Below are 18,690 nucleotides of genomic sequence, written 5' to 3'. Positions count from 1 at the left end.
AAGCTTGGGGATGCCCAATGCACCCCAAGGTAATATTCAAGGAAAACCAAGAGCCTAAGCTTGGGGATGCCCTGAAAGGCATCCCCTCTTTCGTATTCGTTCATCGGTAACTTTACTTGGAGCTATATTTTTATTCACCAGATGATATGTGTTTCGCTTGGAGCATAATTTTATTTTCTTTTTTTTGCTTGTTGTTTGAATAATATACCAATATCTGAAATTATTAAATGTTAGAGAGTCTTCACATAGTTTCATAATTATTCGACTACTCATTGATCTTCACTTATATCTTTCGGAGTAGTTTGTCTTTCGTTGTAGTGCTTCACTTATATCCTTCGAGAGCACGGCGGTGGTTTTATTTTATAGAAATTATTGAACTCTCATGCTTCACTTATATTTTTTTGAGAGTCTTTAAAACAGCATGGTAGTTTGCTTTGGTTATGAAACTAGTCCTAATATGATGGGCATCCAAGATGGGTATAATAAAAACTTTCATATAGAGTGCATTGAATACTATGAGAAGTTTGATACTTGATGATTGTTTTGAGATATGAAGATGGTAATATTAGAGTCATCCTAGTTGAGTAATTGTGAAATTGAGAAATACTTGTGTTGAGGTTTTCAAGTCCCGTAGCATGCACGTATGGTAACTATTGTGTGACAAATTTCAAGCATGAGGTGTTTATTTGATTGCCTTCCTTATGAGTGGTGGTCGGGGACGAGCGATGGTATTTTCCTACCAATCTATCCCCTAGGAGCATGAACATAATGCTTGGTTTTTGATGACTTGTAGATTTTTGCAATAAGTATGTGAGTTCTTTATGACTAATGTTGAGTCCATGGATTATACACACTCTCACCTTTCCATCATTGCTAGCCTCTTCCGTACCGTGCATTGCCCTTTCTCACCTTGAAAGTTGGTGCAAACTTCGCCAGTGCATCCAACCCCTGTGATATGATATGCTCTATCACACATAAACCTCCTTATATCTTCCTCAAAACAACCACCATACCTACCTATTATGGCATTTCCATAGCCATTCCGAGATATATTGCCATGCAACTTTCCACTATTTCATTTACTATGACACGCTTCATCATTGTCATATTGCCTTGCATGATCATGTAGTTGACATCGTATTTGTGGCAAGGCCACCATGCATAATTTTTCATACATGTCACTCTTGATTCATTACCCATCCCGGTACACCACCGGAGGCATTCATATAGAGTCATACTCTGTTCTAGTATCGAGTTGTAAACTTTGAGTTGTAAATAAATAGAAGTGTGATGATCATCATTAATAGAGCATTGTCCCAAAAAAGAAAAAAAGGAAAGGCCAAAAAAAGGCCAAATAAAAAAGAAGAAGAAAAAGAAAGGCAAAAAATGCCAAATAAAAAAATATAAAAGGGACAATGCTACTATCCTTTTTCCACACTTGTGCTTCAAAGTAGCACCATGATCTTCATGATAGAGAGTCTCTTATATTGTCACTTTCATATACTAGTGGGAATTTTCATTATAGAACTTGGCTTGTATATTCCAACAATGGGCTTCCTCAAATGCCCTAGGTCTTCGTGAGCAAGCAAGTTGGATGCACACCCACTTAGTTTCTTTTGTTGAGCTTTCATACATTTATAGCTCTAGTGCATCCGTTGCATGGCAATCCCTACTCCTCGCATTGACGTCAATTGATGGGAATCTCCATAGCCCGTTGATTAGCCACGTCAATGTGAGACTTTCTCCTTTTTTGTCTTCTCCACACAACCTCCATCATCATATTCTATTCCACCCATAGTGCTATGTCCATGGCCCGCGCTCATGTATTGCGTGAAACTTGAAAAAGTTTGAGAATACTAAAGTATGAAACAATTGCTTGGCTTGTCATCAGGGTTGTGCATGATGGGAGCATTTTGTGTGACGAAAATGAAGCATAGCCAAACTATATGATTTTGTAGGGATGAGCTTTCTTTGGCTATGTTATTTTGATAAGACATAATTGCTTGGTTAGTATGCATGAAGTATTATTATTTTTATGTCAATATTAAACTCTTGTCTTGAATCTTATGGATCTGAATATTCTTGCCATAATAAAGAAGATTAGATTGATAAATATGTTAGGTAGCATCCCACATCAAAAATTCTGTTTTTATCATTTACCTACTCGAGGACGAGCAGGAATTAAGCTTGGGGATGCTTGATATGTCTCCAACGTATCTATAATTTTTGATTGTTCCATGCTATTATATTATCCATCTAGGATGTTTTATATGCATTTATATATATGCTATTTTATATGATTTTTGGGACTAACCTATTAACCTAGAGCCAAGTGCCAGTTTCTGTTTTTTCCTTGTTTTTGAGTATGCAGAAAAGGAAAACCAAACGGAGTCCAATTGACGTGCCAATTTTTGATGATTTTTTATGGACCAAAAGAAGCCCCCGGAGTAAATCAGTTGGGCCAGAAGAGTCCCGAGCCGTCCACGAGGCAGGAGGGCGAGCCCAGGGGGTAGGGCGCGCTCTCCACCCTCGTGGACGACTCGGGCACCCCCCTGACTTGTTCCCGATGCCAAAAATTCCTATAAATACTGAAACCTCCAGAAAATAACCTAGATCGGGAGTTCCGCCGCCGCAAGCCTCTGTAGCCACCGAAAACCATTCTAGACCCGTTCCGGCACCCAATCGGAGGGGGAATCCCTCTCCGGTGGCCATCTTCATCATCCCGGCGCTCTCCATGATGAGGAGGGAGTAGTTCACCCTCGGGGCTGAGGGTATGTACCAGTACCTATGTGTTTGATCTCTCTCTCTCGTGTTCTTGATTTGGCACGGTCTTGATATATCGCGAGCTTTGCTATTATAGTTGGATCTTATGATGTTTCTCCCCCTCTACTCTCTTGTGATGAATTGAGTTTTCCCTTTGAAGTTATCTTATTGGATTGAGTCTTTAAGGATTTGAGAACACTTGATGTATGTCTTGCATGTGCTTATCTATGGTGACAATGGGATATCACGTGATCCACTTGATGTATGTTTTGGTGATCAACTTGCGAGTTCCGTGACCTCGTGAACTTATGCATAGGGGTTGGCACACATTTTTGTCTTGACTCTCTGGTAGAAACTTTGGGGCACTCTTTGAAGTACTTTGTGTTGGTTGAATAGATGAATCTGAGATTGTGTGATGCATATCGTATAATCATACCCACGGATACTTGAGGTGACATTAGAGTATCTAGGTGACATTAGGGTTTTGGTTGATTTGTGTCTTAAGGTGTTATTCTAGTATGAACTCTAGGATAGATCGAATGAAAAGAATAGCTTCGTGCTATTTTAGTACGAACTCTTGAATAGATCGATCAGAAAGAATAACTTTGAGGTGGTGTCATACCCTACAATAATCTCTTCGTTTGTTCTCCGCTATTAGTGACTTTGGAGTGACTCTTTGTTGCATGTTGAGGGATTGTTATATGATCCAATTATGTTATTATTGTTGAGAGAACTCGCACTAGTGAAAGTATGAACCCTAGGCCTTGTTTCAAAGCATTGTAATACCGTTTGTGCTCACTTTTATCATTAGTTACCTTGCTGTTTTTATATTTTCAGATTACAAAAACCTTTATCTACCATCCATATTGCACTTGTATCACCATCTCTTCGCCGAACTAGTGCACCTATACAATTTACAATTGTATTGGGTGTGTTGGGGACACAAGAGATTCTTTGTTATTTGGTTGCAAGGTTGTTTGAGAGAGACCATCTTCATCCTATGCCTCCCACAGATTGATAAACCTTAGGTCATCCACTTGAGGGAAATTTGCTACTGTCCTACAAACCTCTGCACTTGGAGGCCCAACAACGTCTACAAGAAGAAGGTTGTGTAGTAGACATTAGAGATACCTGTAGAGCATCTTTATAATCACCCAGTTACGTTGTGACGTTTGATAGCACACAAGGTATTCCTCCGGTATCCGAGAGTTGCATAATATCATACTCGAAGGAATATGTATTGTGATGAAGTGCTTTATGAATTGATTCACGATAGATCTTTGAATAAAAAAACATGATTGCAATGATGTTATTATAAGTTCTATTAACGTCAATTGTGCTAATAATATGCAAAACCCTAAGCTTGAGGATGCTAGTTTTGCTATGACTACTATTTGTTGCAATGACCATGATTGGGGTGATTCTTCTTTTGATCTTGAAAATTTATTTAAGCCCCATGATGAATATGAGATTGATAATAATGTTTTCAATAATATTGAAAGTGGGTTTGGAATAGTGTCAACTTTAGATCCCACATATTTGGAGAATGTCCAATCTTATGAGGTTTTTGATAAAAGTGGGTTTGGAGAGGTCATGACTTTAGTTAATGTTAATCCCACTATTTTGGAAGAGTGTCAACTTTGCATGCATGTGGATCATGTTGAAAATATTTTATGTGATAGCTATTTTGTTGAATTTGCTTATGATCCCACATGTAATTATTATGAGAGAGGAAAATATTATTGTAGAAATTTTCATGTTACTAAATTACCTCTTGCTGTGTTGAGATTGCTATTGTTTCTTTCCGCTTCCTTGCATATGCTAGTTTTTTCTTGCTATGATAATTTGTTTGCCTATAAGATGCCTATGCATAGGAAGTATGTTATACTTAGATGTGTTTGTCACGTGTTTTATGATACTCTCTTTTGTGCTTCAATTCTTGTCTTTCATGTGAGCATCATTGAAATTATCAATGCCTAGCTAGGGGCGTTAAACGATAGCGCTTGTTGGGAGGCAACCCAATTTTATTTTTGTTCTTTACTTTTTGTTCCTATTTAGTAATAAATAATTTATCTAGCCTCTGTTATGATTGTGTTTTTTATGTTTTATTTAGTGTTTGTGCCAAGTAAAGCCTTTAGGATCTTCTTGGGTGATTGTTGTTTGATCTTGCTGAAAAAAACAGAAAGTATGCGCTCATGAGAATAATTTTCATTTTTTTACCAGAGACCGATAAAATACCAATTCCAACTGTTGTAGATCAATATAAAAATTATTTAGGACATCCTAATTTTTCAGGATTTTTGGAGTTACAGAAGTATTCAAAACTTCCAGATTGCTACAGACTGTTCTGTTTTTGACAGATTCTGTTTTTCGTGTGTTGTTTGCTTATTTTGATGAATCTATGGCTAGTATCGAGGGGTATGAACCATAGAGAAGTTGAAATACAGTAGGTTTAACACCAATATAAATAAATAATGAGTTCATTACAGTATATTAAGTGGTGGTTTGTTTTCTTATACTAACGGAGCTCATGAGATTTTCTGTTGAGTTTTGTGTTGTGAAGTTTTCAAGTTTTTGGGTAAAGATTTGATGGATTTTGGAACAAGGAGTGGCAAGAGCCTAAGCTTGGGGATGCCCAAGGCACCCCAAGGTAAAATTCAAGTACAACCAAAGGCCTAAGATTGGGGATGCCCCAGAAGGCATCCCCTCTTTCGTCTTCATCTATCGGTAACTTTACTTGAGGCTATATTTTTATTCACCACATGATATGTGTTTTGCTTGGAGCGTCTTGTATGATTTGAGCCTTTTCTTTTTAGTTTACCACATTCATCCTTGCTGTACACACCTTTGGGAGAGACACACATGAATCGGAATTTATTAGAATACTCTATGTGCTTCACTTATATCTTTTGAACTAGATAAATTTTGCTCTAGTGCTTCACTTATATCTTTTTAGAGCACGGTGGTGGTTTTTATTTTATAGAAATTATTGATCTCCCATGATTCACTTAAATTATTTTGAGAGTCTTTTAGAACAACATGGTAATTTTCTTTGGCTATAAAATTAGTCCTAATATGATAGGCATCCAGGATGTGTATAATAAAAACTTTCATATAGAGTGCATTAAATATTATGAGAAGTTTGATACTTGATAGTTGTTTTGAGATATAAAGATGGTAATATTAGAGTCGTGCTAGTTGAGTAATTGTGGAATTGAGAAATACTTGTGTTGAAGTTGGCAAGTCCCGTAGCATGCACGTATGGTAAATATTGTGTGAAAAATTTGAAGCATGAGGTGTTCTTTGGTTAATTTCCTTAAGAGTGGCGGTCGGGGACGAGCGATGGTCTTTTTGTACCAATCTATCCCCCTAGGAGCATGCACGTAGTTCTTGGTTTTGATGACTTGTAGATTTTTGCAATAAGTATGTGAGTTCTTTATGACTAATGTTGAGTCCATGGATTATACGAACTCTCACCCTTCCATCATTGCTAGCCTCTTCGGTACCGTGCATTGCCCTTGGTGCAAACTTCGCCGGTGCATCCAAACCCCCTAATATGATACGCTCTATCACACATAAGCCTCCTGATATCTTCCTCAGCCACCATACCTACCTATTATGGCATTTCCATAGCCATTCCAAGATATATTGCCATGCAACTTTCCACCATTCCATTTATTATGACATGTGATACGTCCATTTTGCATCATGCTTTTATATCGATATTAATTGCATTATGGACTATTATTTCACTTTATGTCACAATACTTATGGCTATTCTCTCTTATTTTACAAGGTTTACATAAGGAGGGAGAATGTCGGCAGCTGGAATTCTGGGCTAGAAAAGGAGCAAATATTAGAGACCTATTCTGCGCAACTCCAAAAGTCCTGAAACTCCACGGGACATCTTAAAATAAATAAAGAAAAATCCTCGCCAAAGATGAAGGCCAGGGGGGCCACACCCTGCTCACGAGGGTGGGGGGCGCCCCCTCCTAGGGCGCGCCCCCTACCTCATGGGCCCCCTGGTGGCTCTCAGACGTCCATCTTCTGCTATATGAAGCCTTTCGATGAGAAAAAATCAGAAGGAACTTTTCGGGATGAGACTCCGCCGCCACAAGGCGGAACCTTGGCAGAACCAATCTAGAGCTCCGGCAGAGCTGTTCTGCCGGGGATACTTCCCTCCGGGAGGGGGAAATCATCACCATCGTCATCACCAACGCTCCTCTCAGCGAGAGAGGGAAATCTCCATCAACATCTTCACCAGCACCATCTCATCTCCAAACCCTAGTTCATCTCTTGTATCCAATTCTTGTCTCAAAGTCCGGGACTGGTGCTAGTAGGTTGCTAGTAGTGTTGATTACTCCTTGTAGTTGATGCTAGTTGGTTTATTTGGTGGAAGATCATATGTTCAGATCCTATATGCATATTATTACCCCTCTGATTATGAACATGAATATGCTTTGTGAGTAATTACGTTTGTTCCCGAGGACAAGGGAGAAGTCTTGCTATTAGTAGTCATGTGAATTTGGTATTCATTTGATATTTTGATAAGATGTATGTTGTCTAGCCTCTAGTGGTGTTATGTGAACGTCGACTACATAACACTTCACGATTAATTGGGCCTAGAGGAAGGAATTGGGAAGTAATAAGTAGATGATGGGTTGCTAGAGTGACAGAAGCTTAAACCCTAGTTTATGCGTTGCTTCGTAAGGGGCTGATTTGGATCCACATGTTTCATGCTATGGTTAGGTTTACCTTAATACTTTTTTTGTAGTTGCGGATGCTTGCAATAGAGGTTAATCATAAGTGGGATGCTTGTTCAAGTAAGAACAGCACCCAAGCACCGGTCCACCCACATATCAAATTATCAAAGTATCAAACGCGAATCATATGAACGTGATGAAAACTAGCTTGACGATATTCCCATGTGTCCTCGGGAGCGCTTTTCCTATTATAAGAGTTTGTTCCGGCTTGTCCTTTGTTATAAAAAGGATTGGGCCACCTTGCTGCACTTTATTTACTTTTGTTACTTGTTGCTCGTTACAATTTATCTTGTCACAAAACTATCTGTTACCACTTATTTCAGTAATTGCAGAGAATACCTTGCTGAAAACCGCTTATCATTTCCTTCTGCTCCTCGTTGGGTTCGACACTCTTACTTATCAGAAGGACTATAGATCCCCTATACTTGTGGGTCATCAACATGCTCCATCATTGTCATATTGCTTTGCATGATCATGTAGTTGACATCGTATTTGTGGCAAAGCCACCTTCATAATTCTTTCATACATGTCACTCTTGATTCATTGCACATCCCGGTACACCGCCGGAGGCACTCACATAGAGTCATATTTTGTTCTAAGTATCGAGATGTAATTCTTGAGTTGTAAGTAAATAAAAGTGTGATGATTTTCATTATTAGAGCATTGTCCGATGTGAGGAAAGGATGATGGAGACTATGATTCCCCCACAAGTCGGTATGAGATTCCGGACGAAAAAAAAGAGACCATAAAAAAAGATAAAAAGGCCCAAATAAAAAATGAGAGAAAAAGAGAGAAGGGGCAATGTTACTATCCTTTTTCCACACTTGTACTTCAAAGTAGCACCATGATCTTCATGATAGAGAGTCTTTTATGTTGTCACTTTCATATACTAGTGGGAATCTTTCATTATAGAACTTGGCTTGTATATTCCAATGATGGGCTTCCTCAAAATGCCCTAGGTCTTCGTGAGCAAGCAAGTTGGATGCACACCCACTTATTTTATTTTCTTGAGCTTTCATATATTTATAGCTCTAGTGCATCCGTTGCATGGCAATCCCTAATAATCCTTGCATTGACATTAATTGATGGGCATCTCCATAGCCCATTGATTAGCCGCGTCAATGTGAGACTTTCTCCTTTTTTGTCTTCTCACACAACCTCCATCATCATATTCTATTCCACCCATAGTGGTATGTCCATGGCCCGCGCTCATATATTGCGTGAAAGTTGAAAGAGTTTGAAAAGGCTAAGTATGAAACAATTGCTTGGCTTGTCATCGGGGCTGTGCATGACGGGAGCATTTTGTGTGACAAAAATGAAGCATGACCAAACTATATGATTTTGTAGGGATAAAGCTTTCTTTGGCTATGTTATTTTGATCAGACATAATTGATTGGTTAGCATGCTTGAATTATTATTATTATGTCAATATTAAACTTTTGTCTAGAATCTTTTGGATCTAAACATTCATGCCGCAATTAAGAGAATTACATTGAAAATTATGTTAGGTATCATTCCACATCAAAAATTTTGTTTTTATCATTTACCTACTCGAGGACGAGCAGGAATGAAGCTTGGGGATGCTTGATACATCTCCAACGTATCTATAATTATTGATTGTTCCATGCTATAATATTGTCTGTTTTGGATGTTTAATGGGCTTTAATATGCACTTTTATATTATTTTTGGAACTAACCTATTAACCAAAGGCCTAGTGCAAATTGTTGTTTTTTTTGCCTATTTCGGTGTTTCGCAAAAAAGGAATATCAAACGGAATTCAAACGGAACGAAACCTTCGTGAGGATCTTTTTCGGAACAAACGCAATCCAGGAGACTTGGAGTGGAGGTCAAGGAAGCAACGAGGCGGCGATGAGGTAGGGCGGCGCGCCCTCACCCTCATGGGCCCCACGGAGCTCCACCGACCTACTTCTTTCTCCTATATATACTCTTATACCCTGAAAACATCCAGGGGCACGAAACCACTTTTCCACCATCGCAACCTTCTGTACCCGTGAGATCCCATCTGGGGACCTTTTTCGGCGATCTGCCGGAGGGGGATTCGATCACAGAGGGCTTATACATCAACAGTTATTAGCTAGATGGCTTCTTCTCTCTCTTTGGATCTCAATACAAAGTTCTCCTCGATGTTCTTGGAGATCTATTCGATGTAATTCTTTTTGTGGTGTGTTTGTCGAGATCCAATGAATTGTGGGTTTATGATCAAGATTATCTATGAACAATATTTGATTCTTCTCTGAATTATTATATGCATGATTTGATATCTTTGCAAGTCTCTTCGAATTATCAGTTTGGTTTGGCCTACTAGATTGATCTTTCTTGCAATGGGAGAAGTGCTTAGCTTTGGGTTCAATCTTGCGGTGCTCGATCCCAGTGACAGAAAGGGAACCGACACGTATTGTATTGTTGCCATTGAGGATTAAAAAGATGGGGTTTATATCATATTGCTTGAGTTTATCCCTCTACATCATGTCATCTTGCCTAATGCGTTACTCTATTCTTATGAACTTAATACTCTAGATGCATGCTGGATAACGGTCGATGTGTGGAGTAATAGTAGTAGATGCATAATCGTTTCGGTCTACTTGACACGGAAATGATGCCTATGTTCATGATCATGCCTAGATATTCTCATAACCATGTGCTTTTCTATCAATTGCTCGGCAGTAATTTGTTCACCCACCATAATATATGGTATCTTGAGAGAAGCCACTAGTGAAACCTATGGCCCCCGGGTCTACTTTACATCATATAAGTTTCTAATCTACAATTCTAGTTTGCTATTTATTTTATTTTGCAATCTTTACTTTTCAATCTATACAACAAAAGTACCAAAAATATTTATCTTATTATCTCTATCAGATCTCACTTTCATAAGTGACTGTGAAGGGATTGACAACCCCTTTATCGTGTTGTTTGCGAGGTTCTTGTTTGTTTGTGTAGGTACTAGGCGATTTGTGTGTAGCCCCCTACTGGATTGATAGCCTGGTTCTCAAAAACTAAGGGAAATAATTACGCTACTTTGTTGCATCACCCTTTCCTCTTCAAGGGAAAACCAACACATGCTCAAGAGGTAGCACAACCCAACAAACACCTTCGGAGATACCTGTAGAGCATCTGTATAATCACCCAGTTACGTTGTGACGTTTGATGTCACACAAGGTATTCCTCTGGTATCCGGGAGTTGCATAATATCATACTCGAAGGAAGATGTATTTGACATGAAGAAAGCAATAGCAATAAAACTGAACGATCAATATGCTAAGCTAATGGATGGGTCTTGTCCATCGCATCATTCTCCTAATGATGTGACCCTGTTCATCAAATGACAACACATGTCTATGGTTAGGAAACTTAACCATCTTTGATTAACGAGCTAGTCTAGTAGAGGCTTACTAGGGACACGGTGTTTTGTCTATGTATCCACACATGTATCAAGTTTCTGGTTGATACAATTCTAGCATGAATAATAAACATTTATCATGATATAAGGAAATATAAAATAACAACTTTATTATTGCCTCTAGGGCATATTTCCTTCATATATGTGTTCTGCTTGGAGCGTCTTGTATGATTTGAGTCTTTGCTTTTTAGTTTGCCACAATCATCCTTACTGTACACACCTTTTGAGAGAGCCATACATGATTTGGAATTTGTTAGAATACTCTATGTGCTTCACTTATATCATTTGTTAGAGTATTTAAACAACATGGTAATTTTCTTTGGTTATAAATTTAGTCCTAATATGATAGGCATCCAAGAGGGATATAATAAAAACTATAATGTAAAGTGCATTGAATACTATGAGAAGTTTGATTCCTTATGATTGTTTTGAGATATGAAGATGGTGATATTAGATTCATGCTAGTGAGTAGTTGTGAATTTGAGAAATACTTGTGTTAAAGTTTGTGATTCCCATAGCATGCACATATGGTCAACCATTATGTGATGAAGTCAGAGCTTGATTTATTTATTGATTGTCTTCCTTATTAGTGGCGGTCGGGGATGAGCAATGGTCTTTTCCTACCAATCTATCCCCCTAGGAGCATGCGTGTAGTGAAGGAAATATGCCCTAGAGGCAATAATAAAGTTGTTATTTATATTTCCTTATATCATGATAAATGTTTATTATTCATGCTAGAATTGTATTAACCGGAAACCTAGTACATGTGTGAATACATAGACAAACAGAGTGTCACTAGTTTGCCTCTACTTGACTAGCTCATTGAATCAATGATGGTTATGTTTCCTAACCATAGACATGAGTTGTCATTTGATTAACGGGATCACATCATTAGAGAATGATGTGATTGACTTGACCCATCTGCTAGCTTAGCATGATGATCGTTTAGTTTGTTGCTATTGCTTTCTCCATAACTATAGATGTTCCTATGACTATGAGATCATGCAACTCCTGAGTACCGGAGGAACACTTTGTGTGCTACCAAACGTCACAACGTAACTGGGTGATTATAAAGGTGCTCTACAGGTGTCTCCGATGGTGTTTGTTGAGTTGGCATGGATCAAGATTAGGATTTGTCACTCCGATTGTCGGAGAGATATCTCTGGGCCCTCTCGGTAATGTACAACACTATAAGCCTTGCAAGCAATGTAGCTAATGAGTTAGTTACGGGATGTAGCATTACGGAACGACTAAAGAGACTTGCCGGTAACGAGATTGAACTAGGTATTGAGATATCGACGATCGAATCTCGGGCAAGTAACATACCGATGACAAAGGGGACAACATATATCGTTATGCGGTTTGACCGATAAAGATCTTCATAGAATATGTTGGAACCAATATGAGCATCCAGCTTCCGCTATTGGTTATTGACCGAAGACATGTCTCGGTCATGTCTACATAGTTCTCGAACCCGTAGGGTCCGCATGCTTAACGTTCGGTGACGATCGATATTACGAGTTTATGTGTTTTGACGTACCGAAGGTAGTTCGGAGTCCCGGATTTGATCATGGACATGACGAGGAGTCTCGAAATGGTCGAGACGTTAAGATCGATATATTGGAAGCCTATGTTTGGACATCGGAATGGTTCCGGGTGAAAACGGGAGTATACCGGAGCACCGGGAGGTATATGGGCCTTATTGGGCCTTAGTGGAAGAGAGGGGAAAGAAGCAAAGGAGGGGCGCCCCCCCCCCCCCCCGCCAAGCCCAATCCTAATTGGGAGGGGGGCGCCCCCCCCTTCCTTCCTTCTTCCCTCTCCTTCCTTCTCTCCTAAAACCAACAAGGCAAGGGGGAGTCCTACTCCGACTCCCCTTGGGGCGCGCCTAGGAGGCCGGGCCCCTCCCCCTCTGTTGGTGTCAAAACCGGTGAATCTCGGGTAGGGGTCCCGAACTATGAGTCTAGGATCGATGGTAACAGGAGACAGGGGACACGATGTTTACCCATGTTCGGGCCCTCTCTATGGAGGTAATACCCTACTTCCTGCTTGATTGATCTTGATGAATATGAGTATTACAAGAGTTGATCTACCACGAGATTGTAATGACTAAACCCTAGAAGTCTAGCCTATGGTAATGAGTATATGTGGTGTCCTTTCCGGACTATCCCCTTCGGTTTATATAGACACCGAGGGGATCTAGGGTTTACATGGAGTCTGTTACATAAAAAAGGAATCTTCGGTCGCCAAGCTTGCCTTCCACGCCAAGTAGAGTCCAATCCGGACATGGTGCAGTCTTCGGCCTTCATGTCTTCACAGCCCATCAGTCCGGCCCATGGATAACAGGCTGGACACCTAAGGACCCCTTAGTCCAGGACTCCCTCAGTAGCCCCTGAACCTGGCTTTCAATGACGAGGAGTCTGGCATGCAGATTGTCTTCGGAATTGCAAGGCGGGTTCCCCTTTCTCCGAACTCCAAGGTAGTCTCCAGATGTAATGATAGTATCCTGACCTGTTACGCACACCATACACAACCGTAGAGAGAATATAATATTTGCACGATCTAATCTGCTGACAGCTCTTTTCCAACACGACATTGCGTCTGTGCGGTTATAATTTCGAACCGTTTTTCTTCTGCCGCTCCATGTTTTGAGACGCGGTTGCCATTGGCACGTCTTGTCAAAGCAGAGATCGTGTCCTCTTATCGCAGGATTCTCATCAATGCGGGCATGGATAACTCAACCGTGTTGTTTATACCGCCCTTGGGGATAGGCGAATTTTTAGGACGAGTGGGGAGGCGCTTGACATTCACGGCCTTTCATAAGGGGACAAGAACACTCTCCCTTTGCCCACACCCTTCTTCATCTTCAGTCCTTCCATCCTCGAGCTCTAGCGCCCAAGCTTTTAGCTTTTCCTCTTTCGAGAAGGCACTCCGGTCATGTCCGGATCCGGAGCTGGAGGCAAGTGGGTGGCCTCCACCGTTGAGAAGAAGAACATCACAGAGGTCCGAGAGGACGGCTACTTAGCCAAGGAGATTGCTCACTGACTCCCGGCAAAAGGGCAAATCGTCCCTACCCCCGAGCCCCATGAGAGGGTTGTGTTTCTCACACATTTCATCCGCGGGCTGGGATTCCCTCTTCATCCATTCGTCCGTGGATTGATGTTTTAATATGGGTTGGACTTCCACAATCTGGCCCCCAATTTTATCCTTAATATCTCCGCATTCATAGTTGTGTGTGAAGCCTTTCTCTGCATCCCACCTCACCTTGTCCTATGGCTGAAGACTTTCAATGTAAAGCCAAAGGTGGTGCGCGGCCAGCAGGCTGAGTGCGGAGGTGCCATGGTGGGTAAGATGCCCAATACCACCTGGCTCGAAGGCTCCTTCATAGAGACAGTGAAGGGATGGCAATCAGGGTGCTTCTACATCACCGAGCCGTGCGACGCCAACTGGGCGGCGGCTCCCAAATTCCGATCCGGAGTCCCGATGCGGCTTACCTCCTGGCAAGAGAAAGGCCTGACCTGGGGATCTTTGGAAGAGATCACGGGGCTCCAAACGTGCCTCCAGAATATGATAACCTGGAAGATCAAGCTCGTTGATGTGATCCAGGTCATGCTGGTACGCAGGATCCTTCCGTGTCAGCGTCAGACCTGTTATTTGTGGGAGTTCGATTCAGCTAAGCACCAGACGCTGCTAAGGCTTTTTGGCACGACACATGAAGATATCTGGAAGGTGCTCTTCAAGGGCAGCGAGACAATGATACGTCTCCAACGTAACTATAATTTTTGATTGCTCCATGTTATATTATCTACTGTTTTGGACATTATTGGGCTTTATTATCCACTTTTATATTATTTTGGGGACTAACCTATTAACCAGAGGCCCAGCCCAGAATTGCAGTTTTTTTGCCTATTTTAGGGTTTCGAAGAAAAGGAATATCAAACGGAGTCCAAACGGAATGCAACCTTCGGGAACGTGATTTTCTCTCTGAACATGATCCAGGAGACTTGGACCTTACGTCAAGAAACAAAGGAGGAGGCCACGAGGTAGGGGGCGCGCCTACCCCCCCCCTCCCCAGGCGCGCCCTCCACCCTCATGGGCCCCTGTTACTCCATCAACGTACTCCTTCCTCCTATATATACCTACGTACCCCCAAACGATCAGATACGGAGCCAAAACCCTAATTCCACCGCCACAACTTTCTGTATCCACGAGATCCCATCTTGGGGAATGTTCCGGAGCTCCGCCGGAGGGGGCATCGATCATGGAGGGCTTCTACATCATCACCATAACCCCTCCGATGAAGTGTGAGTAGTTTACCTCAGACCTACGAGTCCATAGTTATTAGCTAGATGGCTTCTTATCTCTTTTTGGATCTCAATACAATGTTCTCCCCCTCTCTTGTGGAGATCTATTCGATGTAATCTTCTTTTTGTGGTGTGTTTGTTGAGACTGATGAATTGTGGGTTTATGATCAAGTCTATCTATGAACAATATTTGAATCTTCTCTGAATTCTTTTATGTATGATTAGTTATCTTTGCAAGTCTCTTCAAATTATCAGTTTGGTTTGGCCTACTAGATTGATCTTTCTTGCAATGGGAGAAGTGCTTAGCTTTGGGTTCAATCTTGCGGTGTCCTTTCCCAGTGACAGTAGGGGCAGCAAGGCACGTATTGTATTGTTGCCATCGAGGATAACAAGATGGGGTTTTCATCATATTGCATGAGTTTATCCCTCTACATCATGTCATCTTGCTTAAGGCGTTACTCTTTTTTTATTAACTTAATACTCTAGATGCATGCTGGATAGCGGTCGATGAGTGGAGTAATAGTAGTAGATGCAGGCAGGAGTCGGTCTACTTGTCTCAGACGTGATACCTATATACATGATCATACCTAGATATTCTCATAACTATGCTCAATTCTGTCAATTGCTCAACAGTAATTCGTTCACCCACCGTAAAATACCTATGCTCTTGAGAGAAGCCACTGGTGAAACCTATGGCCCCCAGGTCTATTTTCATCATATTAATCTTCCAATACTTAGTTATTTCCTTTGCTTTTTACTTTTCTTTTATTTTACTTTGCATCTTTATCATAAAAATACCAAAATATTATCTTATCATATCTATCAGATCTCACTCTCGTAAGTGACCGTGTAGGGATTGACAACCCCTTATCACGTTGGTTGTGAGGATTTATTTGTTTTGTGCAGGTACGAGGGACTCGCGCATAGCCTCCTACTGGATTGATACCTTGGTTCTAAAAAACTGAGGGAAATACTTACGCTACTTTGCTGCATCATCCATTCCTCTTCGGAGAAAACCAATGCAGTGCTCAAGAGGTAGCAAGAAGGATTTCTGGCGCCATTGTCGGGGAGTCTACGCAAAAGTCAATATACCAAGTACCCATCACAATCCTTATCTCCCGCATTACATTATTTGCCATTTGCCTCTCGTTTTCCTCTCCCCCACTTCACCCTTGCCGTTTTATTCGCGCTCTCTCTCTCTATCCTCCCTCTCTTTCTCTATTTGCCTCTTTTTGCTTGCTTGCTTTTTGTTTGCTTGTGTGTTGGATTGCTTGCTTGTCACGATGGCTCAAGATAACACTAAATTGTGTGACTTTACCAATACCAACAACAATGCTTTTATTAGCACTCCGATTGCTCCTCTTAACGATGTTGAATCTTGTGAAATCAATGTTGCCTTGGTGAATCTTGTCATGAAAGATCCGTTTTCCGGCCTTTCTAGTGAAGATGCCGCTACCCATCTAAATAGCTTTGTCAATTTGTGTGATATGCAAAAGAAGAAAGATGTGGATAACGATATTGTTAAATTGAAGCTATTTCCTTTTTCGCTTAGAGATCGTGCTAAAGCTTGGTTTTCATCTTTGCCTAAAAATAGTATTGATTCATGGAATAAGTGCAAAGATGCTTTTATCTCTAAGTATTTTCCTCCCGCTAAGATCATCTCCCTTAGAAACGATATTATGAATTTTAAGCAACTTGATCATGAACATGTTTCACAAGCTTGGGAGAGGATGAAATTAATGATACGTAATTTCCCTACTTATGGTTTGAATTTGTGGATGATTATACAATTTTTTTATGCCGGATTGAATTTTGCTTCTAGAAATCTTTTAGATTCGGCCGCGAGAGGCACTTTTATGGAAATCACTTTAGGAGAAGCTACTAAACTCCTAGATAATATTATGGTTAATTATTTTCAATGGCATACTGAAAGATCTACTAATAAAAAGGTGCATGCGATAGAAGAAATTAATGTTTTGAGTGGAAAGATAGATGAACTTATGAAATTATTTGCTAGTAAAAGTGTTTCTTCTGATCCTAATGATATGCCCTTGTCTACTTTGATTGAGAGTAATAATGAATCTATGGATGTGAATTTTGTTGGTAGGAACAATTTTGGTAACAACGTGTATAGAGGAAATTTTAATCCTAGGCCTTATCCTAGTAATACCTCTAATAATTATGGTAATTCCTACAACAATTCTTATGGAAATTATAATAAGATGCCCTCTGATTTCGAATCTAATATTAAAGAATTTATTACTTCGCAAAAGAATTTCAATGCTTTGATTGAAGAAAAATTGCTTAAGATTGATGAGTTGGCTAGGAACGTTGATAGAATTTCTCTTGATGTTGATTCTTTTAAACTTAGATCTATTCCACCTAAGCATGATATCAATGAGTCTCTCAAAGCCATGATAATTTCCATTGATGAGTGCAAAGAAAGAACCGCTAGGATGCGTGCTAAGAAAGATGCCTTTATAAGAGCCTGTTCTTCTATTTCCTATGAAAATAAAGATGAAGATTTAAAGGTTATTAATGTGTCCCTTATTAAATCTTTGTTTTGCAATATGAATCTTAATAATGATGGTACTGAATATGATCCACCTTTACCTAGAAGGCGTTCCAAGAATTCGGAGTTTTTAGATCTTAATGCTAAAATTGATAAAAGTGGGATTGAAGAAATTAAAACCCTAGATGTTGCTAAACCCACTATTTTGGATTTCAAGGAATTTAATTCTGAAAATTGCTCTTTGATTGATTGTATTTCCTTGTTGCAATCAGTGCTAAATTCTCCTCACGCTTATAGTCAAAATAAAGCGTTCACTAAACATATCGTTGATGCCTTGATGCAATCTTATGAAGAAAAACTTGAATTGGAAGTTTCTATCCCTAGAAAACTTTATGATGAGTGGGAGCCAACTATTAAAATTAAGATTAAAGAACATGAGTTCTATGCTTTATGTGATTTGGGTGCTAGTGTTTCCACGATTCCAAAGACTTTGTGTGATTTGTTAGGTTTCCGTGATTTTGATGATTGCTCTCTAAACTTGCACCTTGCGGATTTCACTATTAAGAAACCTATGGGAAGAATTAATGATGTTCTTATTGTTGCAAATAGGAATTATGTACCCGTAGATTTTATTGTTCTTGACATAGATTGCAATCCTTCATGTCTTATTATTCTTGGTAGACCTTTCCTTAGAACGATTGGTGCAATTATTGATATGAAGGAAGGAAATATTAGATTCCAATTTCCGTTAAGGAAAGGCATGGAACACTTTCCTAGAAAGAAAATTAAATTACCTTATGAATCTATTATGAGATCCACTTATGGATTACCAACCAAAGATGGCAATACCTAGATCTATCCTTGCTTTTTATGCCTAGCTAGGGGCGTTAAACGATAGCGCTTGTTGGGAGGCAACCCACTTTTATTTT

Source organism: Triticum urartu, chromosome 2A (genome assembly GCF_056163025.1).
Source record: "Triticum urartu cultivar PI428250 chromosome 2A, HENAU_Tu73, whole genome shotgun sequence".
Lineage (NCBI taxonomy): Eukaryota > Viridiplantae > Streptophyta > Magnoliopsida > Poales > Poaceae > Triticum > Triticum urartu.
The sequence above is the reverse complement of the archived record's forward strand: the minus strand, read 5'-3'. Positions refer to the sequence as shown.